General features: G+C 47.3%; 1 protein-coding gene across 9 annotated transcripts in view; it reads left to right on the forward strand.

The window, feature by feature from the left end:
* The window catches only part of LOC111772081 (coiled-coil domain-containing protein 93-like), a 123,631-nt gene that overhangs the window by 9,750 nt on the left and 100,635 nt on the right, over nucleotides 1–13,246 (forward strand). The gene's annotated exons all lie outside the window — the stretch shown is intronic.

A 13,246-nucleotide genomic window follows, 5' to 3' on the forward strand; every position in this document is an offset into this window, starting at 1 on the left:
CCGTGAGCAACAAACTATCTTGTTAATGGTGTTGTCTCTTGAGCTGTTGGCCTTCCTGAACCTCCAGATTTCCATTAATATATTCTATTTTAAACTGGCCCTACAAGATATTTTGCAGACACTTAGCGTAAACAAATGAAGAACAAATATCTGTTACAAGTGTACTATTTTACTTGAAATTAGAATTTATTTGCTTGGGGTTCAGGCAACAATAGCAGCCTCTCAGGAACTTTAAGAAGCTCCCAGCGGCCTGCCACCAGCCGTGGATGGGGCCAGAGGGAGAGGTTGGGGTGCTCCCCTCATGCTGCCCAGCATGGAGGAGGTTGCCACAGCAGGTGACCTCTGGGTTGCTGGTGCTGTGGGTGGAGGGGAAGGCCCCAGGGCCACGCAGGGGGGTTGGGCTGGGGGTGGCGGTCCTGGACTCCAAGCCGGGTAGCAGACTCGCAGGCTCGGTGGCCTTCAGCTCTGACTCCGGGTTCCCCTCAGGCAGCTGATGCTGGTTTTTGGCCCTGCAGAGCCAGGCCAGTAAGCCGAGTTTGGTGCGATGGCGTCTTCCTGCGCATGCAGACGCCTTCAGCTGCACCGAGTAGGTGAGGGAGGAGCTGCGGCTGCTGGGGTCCATGGGGGGCACACAAGGTCTTACCACGATGGCGTGGCCCTCCATCTGCGGTTTCTTGCTGCTGAGTATCAAGTATGTGGCCGTGATGGCATCGTATCTCCTGTGTTGTAAAGAATCTTCTGTCTCGCTGAAACCCATGCTCACCATTACTTTCGTGATCCAGGGGTCCTTGGTGTCAAAGGGCAGCTCCTTGTAGGGCCGCAGTTTCTCTTGCCCCATATTCACCCAGCAGGCCTTCAGGATTTTCTTCAGAGTTATTCTCTTTCATGGGTCGAAGGAGAGCATTTTGCAGAGGTTCCTGCACTCCCAGGACAGGAACATCGGCAGCGGGAACCTCCCACTCAGCACCCGCCGGCGCACCGTCGCCAGGTCACACCCCCAGAACGGCGGGGCCCCGGTGAGCAGGAAGAACAGCACCACGCCCAGGCTCCACACGTCCGCCGGGGGCCCGGCGTAGGCTCGGCCCTGCAAGGTCTCCGGGGCCGCGTACCAGGGGCTCCCGCACTGGGTGCTCAGCTCCTGGCCCAGGAACACGGCGCTGCTGCCGAAGCCCGACAGCTTCACGTTGCCCTCGCCGTCCAGAAGGACGTGCTCCAGCCGCAGGTCCCGGTGCACCACGCCCTTCCGGTGGCAGTACTCCAGGGCCGAGGCGAGCTGCCGAAACTTCCCTCTGGCCTCGTCCTCCGTCATGGGGCCCCTCTTCCGGATGTGGTCCAGCAGGTCTCCTCCGCTCGCGAGCTCGCTGACGATGAAGGACGTCTCCTCTGTGGCCACGACCTCCAGCAGCTTGAGCACGTTCGGGTGGCGCACGGTCTTCAGGCTCTGGACCTCGCAGTGCAGCGCCTTTGCTCTGGAGGCGCTCTTCCCACTCCTCTCCACCATCTTAACCGCCACCTCGGTCCCGGTGGGCAGGTGCCGGGCCAGCTTCACCTTGCAGTAGCTGCTCTGCCCGATGGTCTTTAGCAGCTTGTAACTGGCTACATGGGTCTTACTGTTGCCAGAGGTGGCCGCCAGGCCCAGAGACATGGTGACCTTAAACTACTCTGACACTAACACTGCTACCTACTTACTAATTAGGCTAACAAACAGAAGTAACTAACACTAATGATTCTAACAAGGCCACCTATGCTTACTAACTATAGTAACAAATAATACAAACTATAGTAAATATGTTAACTATGCTAACTACAACCCAATACCAACTATCCCAACTGCACTAACAATACTAACTAAAAAATTTAAAGAACATAGGAGAAAGAGCAAAAACAAAGAAAAAATAAAAAATTAAAATGAGAAAAGAACCAAGAAAAATTGAGAAAAAGGGAAAAAAGAAAAATGAGAAAAAGACAAAAAATTAAAAAATGAGGAGAACTGAGAAATATAAACAAGAAAATAATAAATAAAAATGAAAAAAGTAAAAATAAAGAGAAAAAAGAAAAGGAAAAGGAAAAATTAGAAAAGTCAAAACGAACAAAACAAATGAGAAGAGAGAACCAAGAAAAATTAAAAAAATAAATAAAAATGAAAAAAGAAAAATGAAAAAAGACAAAAAGAATAAAAAAATGAAAAGGAGAACCAAGGAAAATAAAAAAATATAAATAAATATGAAAAACAGAAAAAAAACAAAGAAAAAGGGAAAAATAAAAATGAGAGAAAAGAAATGAGAAAATGAGAAAGGAGAACAAAGAAAAATCAAAAAGAAAATAAGTGCCTCCTTATGAAGTCAGAGCAAGAAAGGCACCAGGCATGGCTGGGGATAGACACCAGTGGTTGGCTCACTTTTTGGTCTCAAGACCCCTTAACTCTTAAGAAAAAGGACCCCAAAGAGCTTTTTATTTGTGTGAGATATTAGAGAGTGGTGTTTACTTTATTAGAAATTAAAATCTGTAGGATCCTTCAGTGGCCTTTCCACTTCTAATTAAAAAATCTGTAATCATTTTTGGCTTTTAAAGACCTTATAATGTCTACACTTCAAATATTCAATTCCTTTTCCATAAATTCTGTTTAATCTGAAAAAGATCCTACAACTTAACTGATAGTATAATACTATAGGAAAACGTTCTGTTGCATAAGACATGCGAAGGGACATCATTAACGTTCATAAAGCTGAGAGGAAGAGAGCTTTCATGCTATTTTCCCAGTAAGATCAGGAGCTGCTTTCTCACCAGAAACCTTGGAGGCCAGAGGGCATGGGCTGATGTACTCAAAGTACTGAAGGAAAAAGGAATCCCACTAAGAATCCTACATCTGGCAGAAGTGTCCTTCAAAAATGAGGGAGGAATTAAGACATTCCCATAGAACCAACGGCTGAGAGAGTGCTGTACACCAGACCTGCCTCCAGCAAGGGGAGTCCTTCAGGCTGAAAGGAAAGGACCCTGGACGGGAACTCGATGCCTTAAGAAGAAATAACATCTCTGGTCAAAGTAAGTATGTGGCTAATTACAAAAGCTGGTACTATTGTAACTTGGTTTGTAGCTCCACTTTTCGTTTTCTACATTAAGAGACTAAAGGATTAAACCCCCAATTATTAGCATTTGTTTTTGGACTCACAGTGCCTAAAGATGTAATTTTGTGACATTAATAACTGAAATGGGGTGGAGTCTGAGCTGAATAGGAGCTGAGTTTCGTATGTTACTGAAGTGAAGGTGGTATCAATTGACATTCGAGTGTTCTAACTTTAGGATGTTAAGTGTAATCCCATGATAACCACAAAGAAAAAAGCTATGGAACATACACGAAGGAAAATGAGAAGGGAGGGAATTAGATTGCCTTTTCAGTCATTGTACAGATGAGCTGCACAGCCCTGTCAGCACAGAAAGCCCAGGTGATGGCTTCTCCACTGAACCATCTCTGCTGATCACAGGAGGCCACCCTGTGGCCCTTTCCCATGTCTGCAGCGTCAGTGACAGTCTTCCTCAGGTTGTCTTTTGAGCTAATTGACAGTGCAGTGCAGGGTAGTTTCTCCAGGATGCCATAAAGCGGTTGTCAGCTGTCTTGAAGGCTCTGGCTGTCCATAGCTCTCGCCACAGCTACACAACGCCTGCCAGGGCCACAGGCCACCTCCTGTCTCACCACAGGTGCGAAATTGCAAGTAACACCAATGACGATGACGATGAGTGCCACTCCTTACATGCCAAGCCCTGGGCTGGGCCCTGGTGCATGTTACTAATGATTTCCACAGCAACCTAGCAGGTCCAGCGTGGTCTTCACTGCAGAAAAGGGGGACTGAGGCTCCTGGAGGCTGTGTAACTACCACTGTCACATAACCAGCTGACGCCGAGGCCCATTGTGAACCCAGGTTTGCCGACTCAACCCACTCCACCCACTGCCTGCTACGCCATGCTCCTGTCACCGCCTCAGCAGCCAGCGGCAGACCAGCGTCCATCCATCATGTTAGAAGTCAGGACAGAGGTTACTTGAGGGCAGTGATGGAAGGGGCCGTGGGGGCTTGTGAGTGCTGATGATGTTGGGCTCCTGATCCAAGGACTGGCTAGCCAGGTGCGATATTATGATTTACGAGAAATAAATATTTGGTCATTCAGATGACCAAAATATATTTCTTATATCTATTTGGTCTTCCTCTGTGGTTCCTGGCTTACAGCTCCCAAAGCCCTTTGAATTTCCAGAGAGAGAAGAGCAATGGAAGCATCTTTGGTTGTACTGTTGGGTCTCTGGTCCTCCACTCCTGAAATTGCTTCAGAACCATAAAGGTGGAAGAGGTGTCTTGTTATTCATAACAAGCCCGTTTCTGCCACAACTGGGTCTATGTTCATCATGTGACTTTTTCTTTTTTGAGGAAGATTAGGCCTGAGCTAACATCTGCTGCCAATCCTCCTCTTTTTGCTGAGGAAGACGGGCCCTGAGCTAACATCCATGCCCATCTTCCTCTACTTTGTATGTGGGATGCCTACCACAGCGTGGCTCGACAAGTGGTGCCATGTCCACACCCGGGATCCAACCCGGCGAGCCCCGGGCCGCTGAAGCGGAACTTGCACAGTTAGCTGCTGTGCCGCCAGGCCGGCCCCTCCTGCTTAGTTCTGATTTCACTTCTCGTAGTTCCTCCTCAGGACCCTGTTCTGGAAGGGAGCTTTGATTGGTGTTTCAGGAGTTCATGGGTCAATGAGCAATCCCAAAAGGAAATTAAGAAAACATTCCATTTAAAATAAGATCAAAAATTACAGTACTTGGAAATAATTTTAACAAAAGAAACACAGAACTTATATACTCTGAAAACTACAAAATATTATTGAAAGAAATTAACCAAGATTTAAATACATGGGAAGAGATCCTATGATCGTGGATCAGAAGACTTCATAATGTTACGATGACAACACTCCCCAAATTGATCTTCAGAGTCAACGCAATTCCTGTCACAATCCCAGCTGATTATTTGTAGAAATTGACAGGCTGCTCCTAAATTCATATGGAAACATAAGACTCAGAATAACCAAAACAATTTTGAAAAAGAAGAACAAAGTTAAAGGACTCATACTTCCCAATTTCAAAACAATACAAAGAAATAGTAATAAAAATGGTGTGCTGCTGACATAAGGATAGACATATAGATCAAAGGAATAGAATTGAGAGTCCAGAAGTAAACCCATATATCAATGGTGAGTTGACTTTTCACAGTGGTGCCAAGGCCATTCAATGAGGGAAAGGACAGTCTTTTAGACAAATGGTGCTGGGACAATTGGCTAACACATGTAGAGAATGCTAATGGACCCCCACCCCATGTCATATACAAAATTATCTCAAAATCGACCAAAGACCTAAGTAAGAGCTGCAACTATAAAACTCTTAGAACAAAGCATAAAGGTAAATTTCTGTGACCTCGGATTTCATAATGGATTCATAGATACGACACCAAAGGCACAAGCAACAAAAGAAAAAAATAGATAAATTGGACTTCATGACAACTAAAACTTTTGTGCTTAGAGGACATTATCAAGAAAATGAAAAAACCACCCACAGAATTCAGGAAAATATATCTGATAAGAGACTTGTATCTAGAATATAACAAGAACACTTACAACTCAACAATAAAAAAGAGAAACAACACAATTAGAAATGGGCAAAGTGTCTGAACAGACATTTCTCCAAAGAAGATATATAAATGGACAATAAGACATGAAAAGATACTCAACATCATTAGTCATCAGAGAAATGAAAATCAAAACCATGAGATATCACTTAACACCTACTAGGATGGCTAAAATCAAAAAGTCAGATAATAATAAGCATTATCGGGGATTCAGAAAAATCCAGAAAGTATTCTGGCATTGCTACCACTGTCTTCCTAGAACTCCCGTAGGAGAGCATTGTAAAATACCCTTTTTTTATATGAATTTCAAATATTGTCTCCCGTTTACATTTGTCTTCTGTTATCTGAGCTTCTTGGATGGGTGTCTTGGAGATGAGGAGGTGGGGGAATTTGGAGGGTGACCTGTGTTTTGTGTGAGCTGGCGGCAGCACTTCCTCATCCCCCAGGGAATGCCTCCATCTCCTACTGGAACAGTCTCAAGGCTCTATAGAATGATGGGACTCTCTCAGGCTGATATTGATATTTTCTCCCGGGCTTCTTCAACAGTGCGATTCAGTTCACTTATTGCTCAGAAAACATTGCTGTGGTAACCTATTCTGGCGTGTAAAGCAGTTACTTAGAGTTGAGGAAAGAGAAGGTGGACTAGAAAGCTGAACACTCCAGCCATTCAGTCGCCATTTATTACCCAAAGGCCCTTGAGGGAATGAAGGGAAACAAGCACACGGAGGCTCATTGCCGCTCTCTGTCCCTTACAGCTGAGGAAGGGGTTGATCCAGCTGCTGATCAGAGGACAGTTCTCTAAGGCAGGGGAAGGTGCTGGATTGAATTCCTTGTCACATTGGGGTTTGCAGAATAGTTTGTAATGAGCTTTCCAGATGTCTAATTTGGGGTCAAAACATAGCTTGTTTTAAACTTTCTTAAACTCCTTTGGGGTTCCATGAATATTTAGAAGTCAGTTTCCATAGCTGTGGAACTCTGTCCCAAGGTTGGACACAGAAATCCAGTCTTTCATAGCTTTTCTCTTCCAAGTGGTTGTCAAGAATCCTGAGAAATGTGCGAATAAGTGCTTCAGCTTGAGATGGGGGAAAGATGACAGATAGCTTCCTATTACCACTGTAAAGAATTACCACAAACTTAGTGATGTAAAACTACACAAATTTATTATCTCACAGTAATCAGACGTCCAAACTGGGTCTCCCTGAACTAAAATCAAAGTGTCAGCAGAGCCTTTGGAGGCTCGAGGGGAGAAGCTGTTCCCCTGCCTTTTTCAGCCTCTCAAGTCTGCCTGTTTTCCTTGGCTCATAGCCCCTTCCTCCATCTTCAAAGCCAGCTGGGTGGTATCTTCAAAGCTCTCTCTGCCTCTCTGACCTCTGCTTCTGCTGTCACATCACCTTCCCTGACTCTGACCCTCTCGCCTCCCTCTACAAGAGCCCTGCGATTACACTGGGCCACGTGGATCATCCAGGGTAGCTTCCCATTTCACTCACTCCATCACATCGGCAAACGTAAGGTAACATATTCGTGGTTTCTGGGGATCAGGACGTGGACATCTTTGAGGGGCCATTATTCTGCCTGCCACAGACTCCAACACATCCCAGGTATGCCATCTTAACCAGAACCCGGTCTTTTCACATGGGTTCCTGTGAAGCTGCAGGCCTTTCAGGCTCTGGTGCCAGGAGAGTAGGATGCTACCTTACACCTTACAGCTGAAGCTGCCCAGGGATGCTCTTATGAAACAAACACTTAAGTATTACTTAGAGCAGGGAAGAGGTCCAACAGGAAAGTGTCATACTGCAGTTCAATGACTCACCTGCCAGTCCTCTCTGAGACTTTGCTTCATCAACGACTCTCATTTTTTCTTTTCCATCTTCCATTTCTTCTTTTACCCAGGGATATGCCTAAGTCTCTTCTATACTAAAAAAGCAAACAACACTACCTTGCCAGCACACGACAGCAGCCCTTGGCCTAGACAAGGTGGCAGTTTAAGAAGCATTTTTTTTTAACAGGAAATCAGTGTTCATTGCACGGGACACCATGTGGCTGCTGCACAGGAGTCTTGACCACTTTTGTCTTTGTATCAGTGAACAAACATCCAATGTTCTGAGTGGGAGCATCCATATGGCAGGACCTGGATCCCAGGCCCATGACTTGGCATCCAGGGAAAAGGAAGAAAGAAGATCCTTCCGTTTTGGATCCTGCATGGGAGGTAGGGCACAGCCATTGCACCAGAACTATATTTTGTAGGGACGTTCTCCCCGCCCCATGCCCGTATCAGTTAGGATCGGGTCTGGCTGCATGTGAGACACACTCCACCAGAGAGATAACAATGTTTTAAACAAGATAAAGATTTACGTCTATGTCACATAAGTAAAGTCTAGAGGTAAAGAGTCCAGTGCTGACGTGGTGGCTCCATGATCATCAGGGCTTCAAGTTCTTTCTCTCTTGCGCGTTACCATGTTTAGCATGGCAGCTTATAGTCCACGGTGGCTGTGATACTCTAGACATCATTTCTGCTTTCCAGTCAGAAAGGTGGAAGTGACACAAAGGAGGAAACCACACAAAGGGATGTGACCCCATATTTCTAGGCTGCTTTCCCCAAGTTGCCCATGATATTTCCTCTGCCATCTTGTTGGCCAGAAGTCAGTTGCACGGCCATTTACAGGAGTTGCAAGGGTGGCTGGGCAAGGTCATCTTATTCTTGGCAACCATGTACCTAGTTAAAATGAGAGGCTCTGTAAGTGAGGAAGGAGGGAAGAATGGATACTGGGGGCAACCAGTATTTTTTGCAACACCCCCAAATAGAGGATTGAACCCTTGCTATTTTTTACCTTTCTTAAGAAAATGATGAAAGTCCTTTATGGCTTCTCTATCAATTCATTATCTTGGTTCTCCTCCTCCCCTTAGGCCATCTGTCTTATTCTCTCTCCCTCTGTCTTCCTCCCTGACTGTATCAGTAAAGGTACCTTGGTTGCAAGACACAGAAAGTGGCTGTCTAACTTAAGGAAAAGGGCTCACAGAGTCGAAGGGAAGGCTTGAGAGCCCGGCTTCGAGAAGTCAGAACCCAGGCGGCTCCAGGGGTTTGGGAAGCGAGAATTACTCGACAGTCTCATTGGGATGCAGATGCTAAACTTCATGAGCTTCAATTATTTTTTTGCAATACTTGTATTCTGAACCCTGGGATTTTAAATTGTGTTTGAGGAAGTCTCACTGGTCTAGCTTTTCTCATGCCTGCCCCTCCAACAGGTGAGGGCAGGGCACCTGGAGGTACCGTCCCATCGAGACTACACACAATGGGGTGGAAAAAATTCTCTAAGGAAAGTGGAAATGCTATCACCAAAAGGAGAAATGGATATATATAGATGCTTCCTACCCTTCTCCAAATACAGATCAATGATTACTTTTACTGCTCTGGTCTCACCTGCTATTCCCTACAATGCAGCTCACTCCTCTGCCGCACGCTCCTCTCACTGCAGCCCAGCCAGGCTTGTGCACCCTTCTCTCTTTGCACGAGCTGTTCCCACTGCCTGGAATAGCCCTTTAGCTCTCACTGTTCTTCTTTACCCAAGAGATCTCTACCAACACCTCCTGTCTCCGGCCAATGCTCATGTCATCCATGAGTTCCTCAGGCAGCGCTAGTTGCCCACTCTCTGGACTCCCACAAGACTCTGCTCATGACAGATTTATTTTTATGTGTCTCCCTCTCCCTGTGGACCACAAACTTCTTCAGCCCAGAGATTGTATTGCTCATCTCTGCCACTGCAGCGTCTAGAAACATTGCCTCACACAAAGTAGCTACCCAATAAAAGTCTCATGGATGAATGAATGGCTCTAAATGTCTAGCTCTAACTTTTCTCCTGACTTCCATCCACCATACCAATACCCCTGGATATTCGCTGAATTCTCAAAATTGACTTGCTCCAAACTGAGGCCCCCCTCCTTCCCATAAAGGAGCACCTCTTCCTGCTTTCTTTTCTGTTGAGTCCCTATTTATTAAACTCATACTCTGTGTGCTAGACATGCGGGGTACAAAAATAATTCAGATTCAGTCCACGCCCCCAAGGACGGTCTAGATCAGGGTTTTCCATTCTCGACACTGTTGACATTCTGGGCTGGATAATCTTAGTCGTGGGGGCCTGTCCTGTGCACTGTCGGATGTTGAGCAGCATCCCTGCCCTCTACCCCCTAGTTTTGCCACTAGCAAATGCAAAGAAACCGATGTGTAGCCTTGAGCACGTGACCTTAACTCATAGCTCACTTTCCTCATCTAACTAATGGGAAATAATCCCGGCCTTGCAGGATTAGTGTGAGAATGAAATAAATCAACACATGCAAGCAGCTTTTGCTTTGCGAATCTCTTTCTCTCCACTACCCCATCTTCGTGCTCATCTCACTCCCTTGTCTTCTTTGACCCACCCCCGCCTCACCCAAGCACCGATGGAGGACTGTAGGGTCACAATGTCTCTCACATCTGTTCCTTCTTTCTCTCTCCAATTCCCTGTTTTCCACCTCCAGTTTCGCCCTGATCCCCTCCACCCTAAACATAGCCAGAATTAGTCCTAATGCGCAGCCATGTTGCACCTGCTTTCCGTCCATTGCAACCAAATTCAAGTTCAGACTTCCTGTCTTGGCCGTCTAGTGTATTTTCTTCGAGCTCCCCCTACATCCCCAGCCCCATCTCTCACTGCCTTCCCGAAGTATCTGTCATGCTCTGGTAAAAGCAGCTGATATTTCTGAAGTGCTTCTTATCTTGGTTCCTAGAATCCTGACAGCAGCCCAATGAGGCTGACGGGACTGTTGTTATTGGACAAATGACCCCAAGCTGCTTCCTCTTTGCCTCTGTCATGCTGTTCACGGTGCCTGAACACCTGGTTTTCTCCCTTCCTTCACTCCTTCTGCCCCAGTTAAAGCAGCCTTCAAGGCTCAACCCTCACGCCACACCTTCCCAAAGCTGTTCTTGACCATTTAACCCTTGGAGATGGTTACTTTCTCTCTGTAGCACATTCCCCCAGTATTTCTCTCCCACAGGAATCTTCTAGAACGGAATTGCAACTGACTGAGAGTAAGAGTTACTTAAGAGTGTTTACTCTTAGTCACTTGACTGACTTAGAGAACCATTAAAGAGTTTTACTCTTAGCAGATGCTCTTATCCCAACCAAGGTGAGGCCACTGTTCACATGGTTTCTGACCGTTTTTTATTTTCCTCAGTCACAGCCGCCCTGGCAGCGTATCCACCACAGCGTCAGGGCTGCAGGCCAACCTTCTCCTTGCCGGCAGCGCCACCACCCGTGTTAGGGCCCCCATTCTCAGGTGCTCACTGGTTTCTCCTGTCTGCATCCGCAGACACCAGCATTCCCTCCAGGCGAAGGGAGGAAAGCCTACCTCAGCCCCCTCTGAAGCTGGCCAGCCAGTGGTGGTGCCCTGCCTTGGAGATGAGCAGAACAGCACTTACATCCAGGCCAGGCCATTTATTCACGAGCTGTTGTTGACCCTCTTCTGAGCTTCCCTTTTCTCCCTCTAACGCGAGGATGATACCTTCCTTCCCAGGGCTGCGGGGAGGCTTAGAGAAGCGAAAGTATGTAAAGGCTCTTCTGGAAGCCTGGCCTCCCAGGGTCAGACTCATTTCTCAGCATCCTCCTAAGCGCATGCTCTAAGGACGATGGAGCCTGGCAAGTGTTTATCCTTGTTCTTCCCCTACTCAGCCCTCTCCTTCCTCTAACCGGGGAAAAGGAGCCCCCTGGAGCCCCCCTCTGCCAACAAAACGAAGATCAACCAACCCCCCCGGAGGATCCTCTGTAGAGGCGCCTGTGGGAGCAGGAGCACAGCGCCCTCATCGCACAGCCAACCTTCAGCCCTGGCTGAGCGCCCTCTGCTGGGGACATTCGGGCACCCTAGAAACCCTGAGACACTTCAGCGTTTATTGGCCTCAAGCTTCTGAAACTATGACGTTTTGGTGGTGGGGGGAAGGGCGTGAGAAAGCACGTGGGTTCTAGAAAACATCCTTTTTCTGGTTTCTGACCATCCGCCCCTTTTCTGATGTGCCCAGTAGCAGTATCAATAGTTGTCATTTCTAAGAGCTGACCATCGGATTCCGTGCTAAATGCTTCCCGTGCGTTATTGCATTTAATCCTGCAGATAGCATTACTTCCTCCCTCTCTATAGCTGAGGAAACTGTGGCACAGAAAGGGAAGTAACTAGTTCAAAGCCTCACAGTAAGTAGGGCAGCGGAGATTCACACCAAGTTCTGCCTCACTCCAGAAACTGCTGCCCAGAAGGTCCCGTGACTGTCAGCCCCGCCTTTTCCCCGGGCCGGTCCTCCGCACAAAGCTCTGTGCAATGCCCAAGGTCCCACTTTTTCCTGCCTCCTATACCTCCAGATCCACACCAGCTTCTCCATGATCTGTTCCTGGAGGTGGTGAGCTTGCCAATTGTTCGTTTTTTGACACACCATCGCCTTTCTTGTTTTCAAGTCCTGGCTTTGCTCTGAAGCAACCACTTCCCTGTGCTCAGGAGCAGGGAGGCTGCGGGCAAGGAAAGCATGAACGGTGGGAAGCAACCTGGACATCGTACCCACCAAAAGAGGGAGAGAGAGAAACCAAATCTAGGAATCCCTGAATGTTAGAGGGCCCTCAGGGCTGTATCTTTCTTCTTAGTTGTGAGCAACAAAGAGCCACTCTGAACGATTTCAACTGAAAAGGAATTAATTGAAATGATAATCGGTGGCTGGAGAACCAGGCTTGGAAAACAGGCAGGAGTAGGGGCAGGACCACAAAGTCAGGCCCCAGGATCAATCTGCCTGGAGAACTCCTGCTGCCTGGAGGGCACCGCTGGAACCAACTCTGCTCCGATGCGGGATGCTGCGGCCCACAGAAGCTGGATGAGGGAGCTTGCACTTGTTTTTGCTCTTCTGTTTCATTAGTACCCGATTCAGGGTCGGGCAGGTATGTCTTGATCCATCAAACCTAGGTCACTGCACTGCCCTGGCTTCTGCTTTCCTGAAGGGAAGTGATCTTGACGACCCACCAGGACTCAAAGGACATGGTCTCCAAATACAGGAAAGAGGTTAGACCCTGGGAAGCCCTCAGACAAAAAATGTCCACTACAGTGGTCATCCAGTTAAAAAAGTTCCCATCCCCCTTTAAATTTACAGATGATACTGAGTCCTAGAGGGGAAAATGGCTTTCTTCTTAAAGACATGCAGCCAAGGCAGATGGGTTTCATCTCCTGTGTCAACACCAGTCGACTGAATTCCAATTGACTGGAACACTGTTGGGCCAGCTCAAGGCTGTCTGCCTGGGGGAGGCACAGGGACCCTCGTTGTTACACTGTGCGACAGTGCTTCTTCCACAGAAGGCTTTCCCACAAAGGCACAGCCATTTCCCTCTGGACACCCTGAGTCTGTCTCCTCGGGGCCACCCTAGTTTGCGGATGACTAAACACTAACACCATTTCCCGTGTTGGGCGTTTTCACTTTGCAAGATGAGAACATTAAAAAGTTTATAAAGAGGTTGTATGTGGATGGATTCTAGACTGGATGTTCCCAAACCTAGCTGTGCGTGAGAATCAGCCAGAGATTCCCCTGCCCC

Source organism: Equus caballus, chromosome 18 (genome assembly GCF_041296265.1).
Source record: "Equus caballus isolate H_3958 breed thoroughbred chromosome 18, TB-T2T, whole genome shotgun sequence".
Classification (NCBI taxonomy): Eukaryota; Metazoa; Chordata; class Mammalia; order Perissodactyla; family Equidae; genus Equus; species Equus caballus.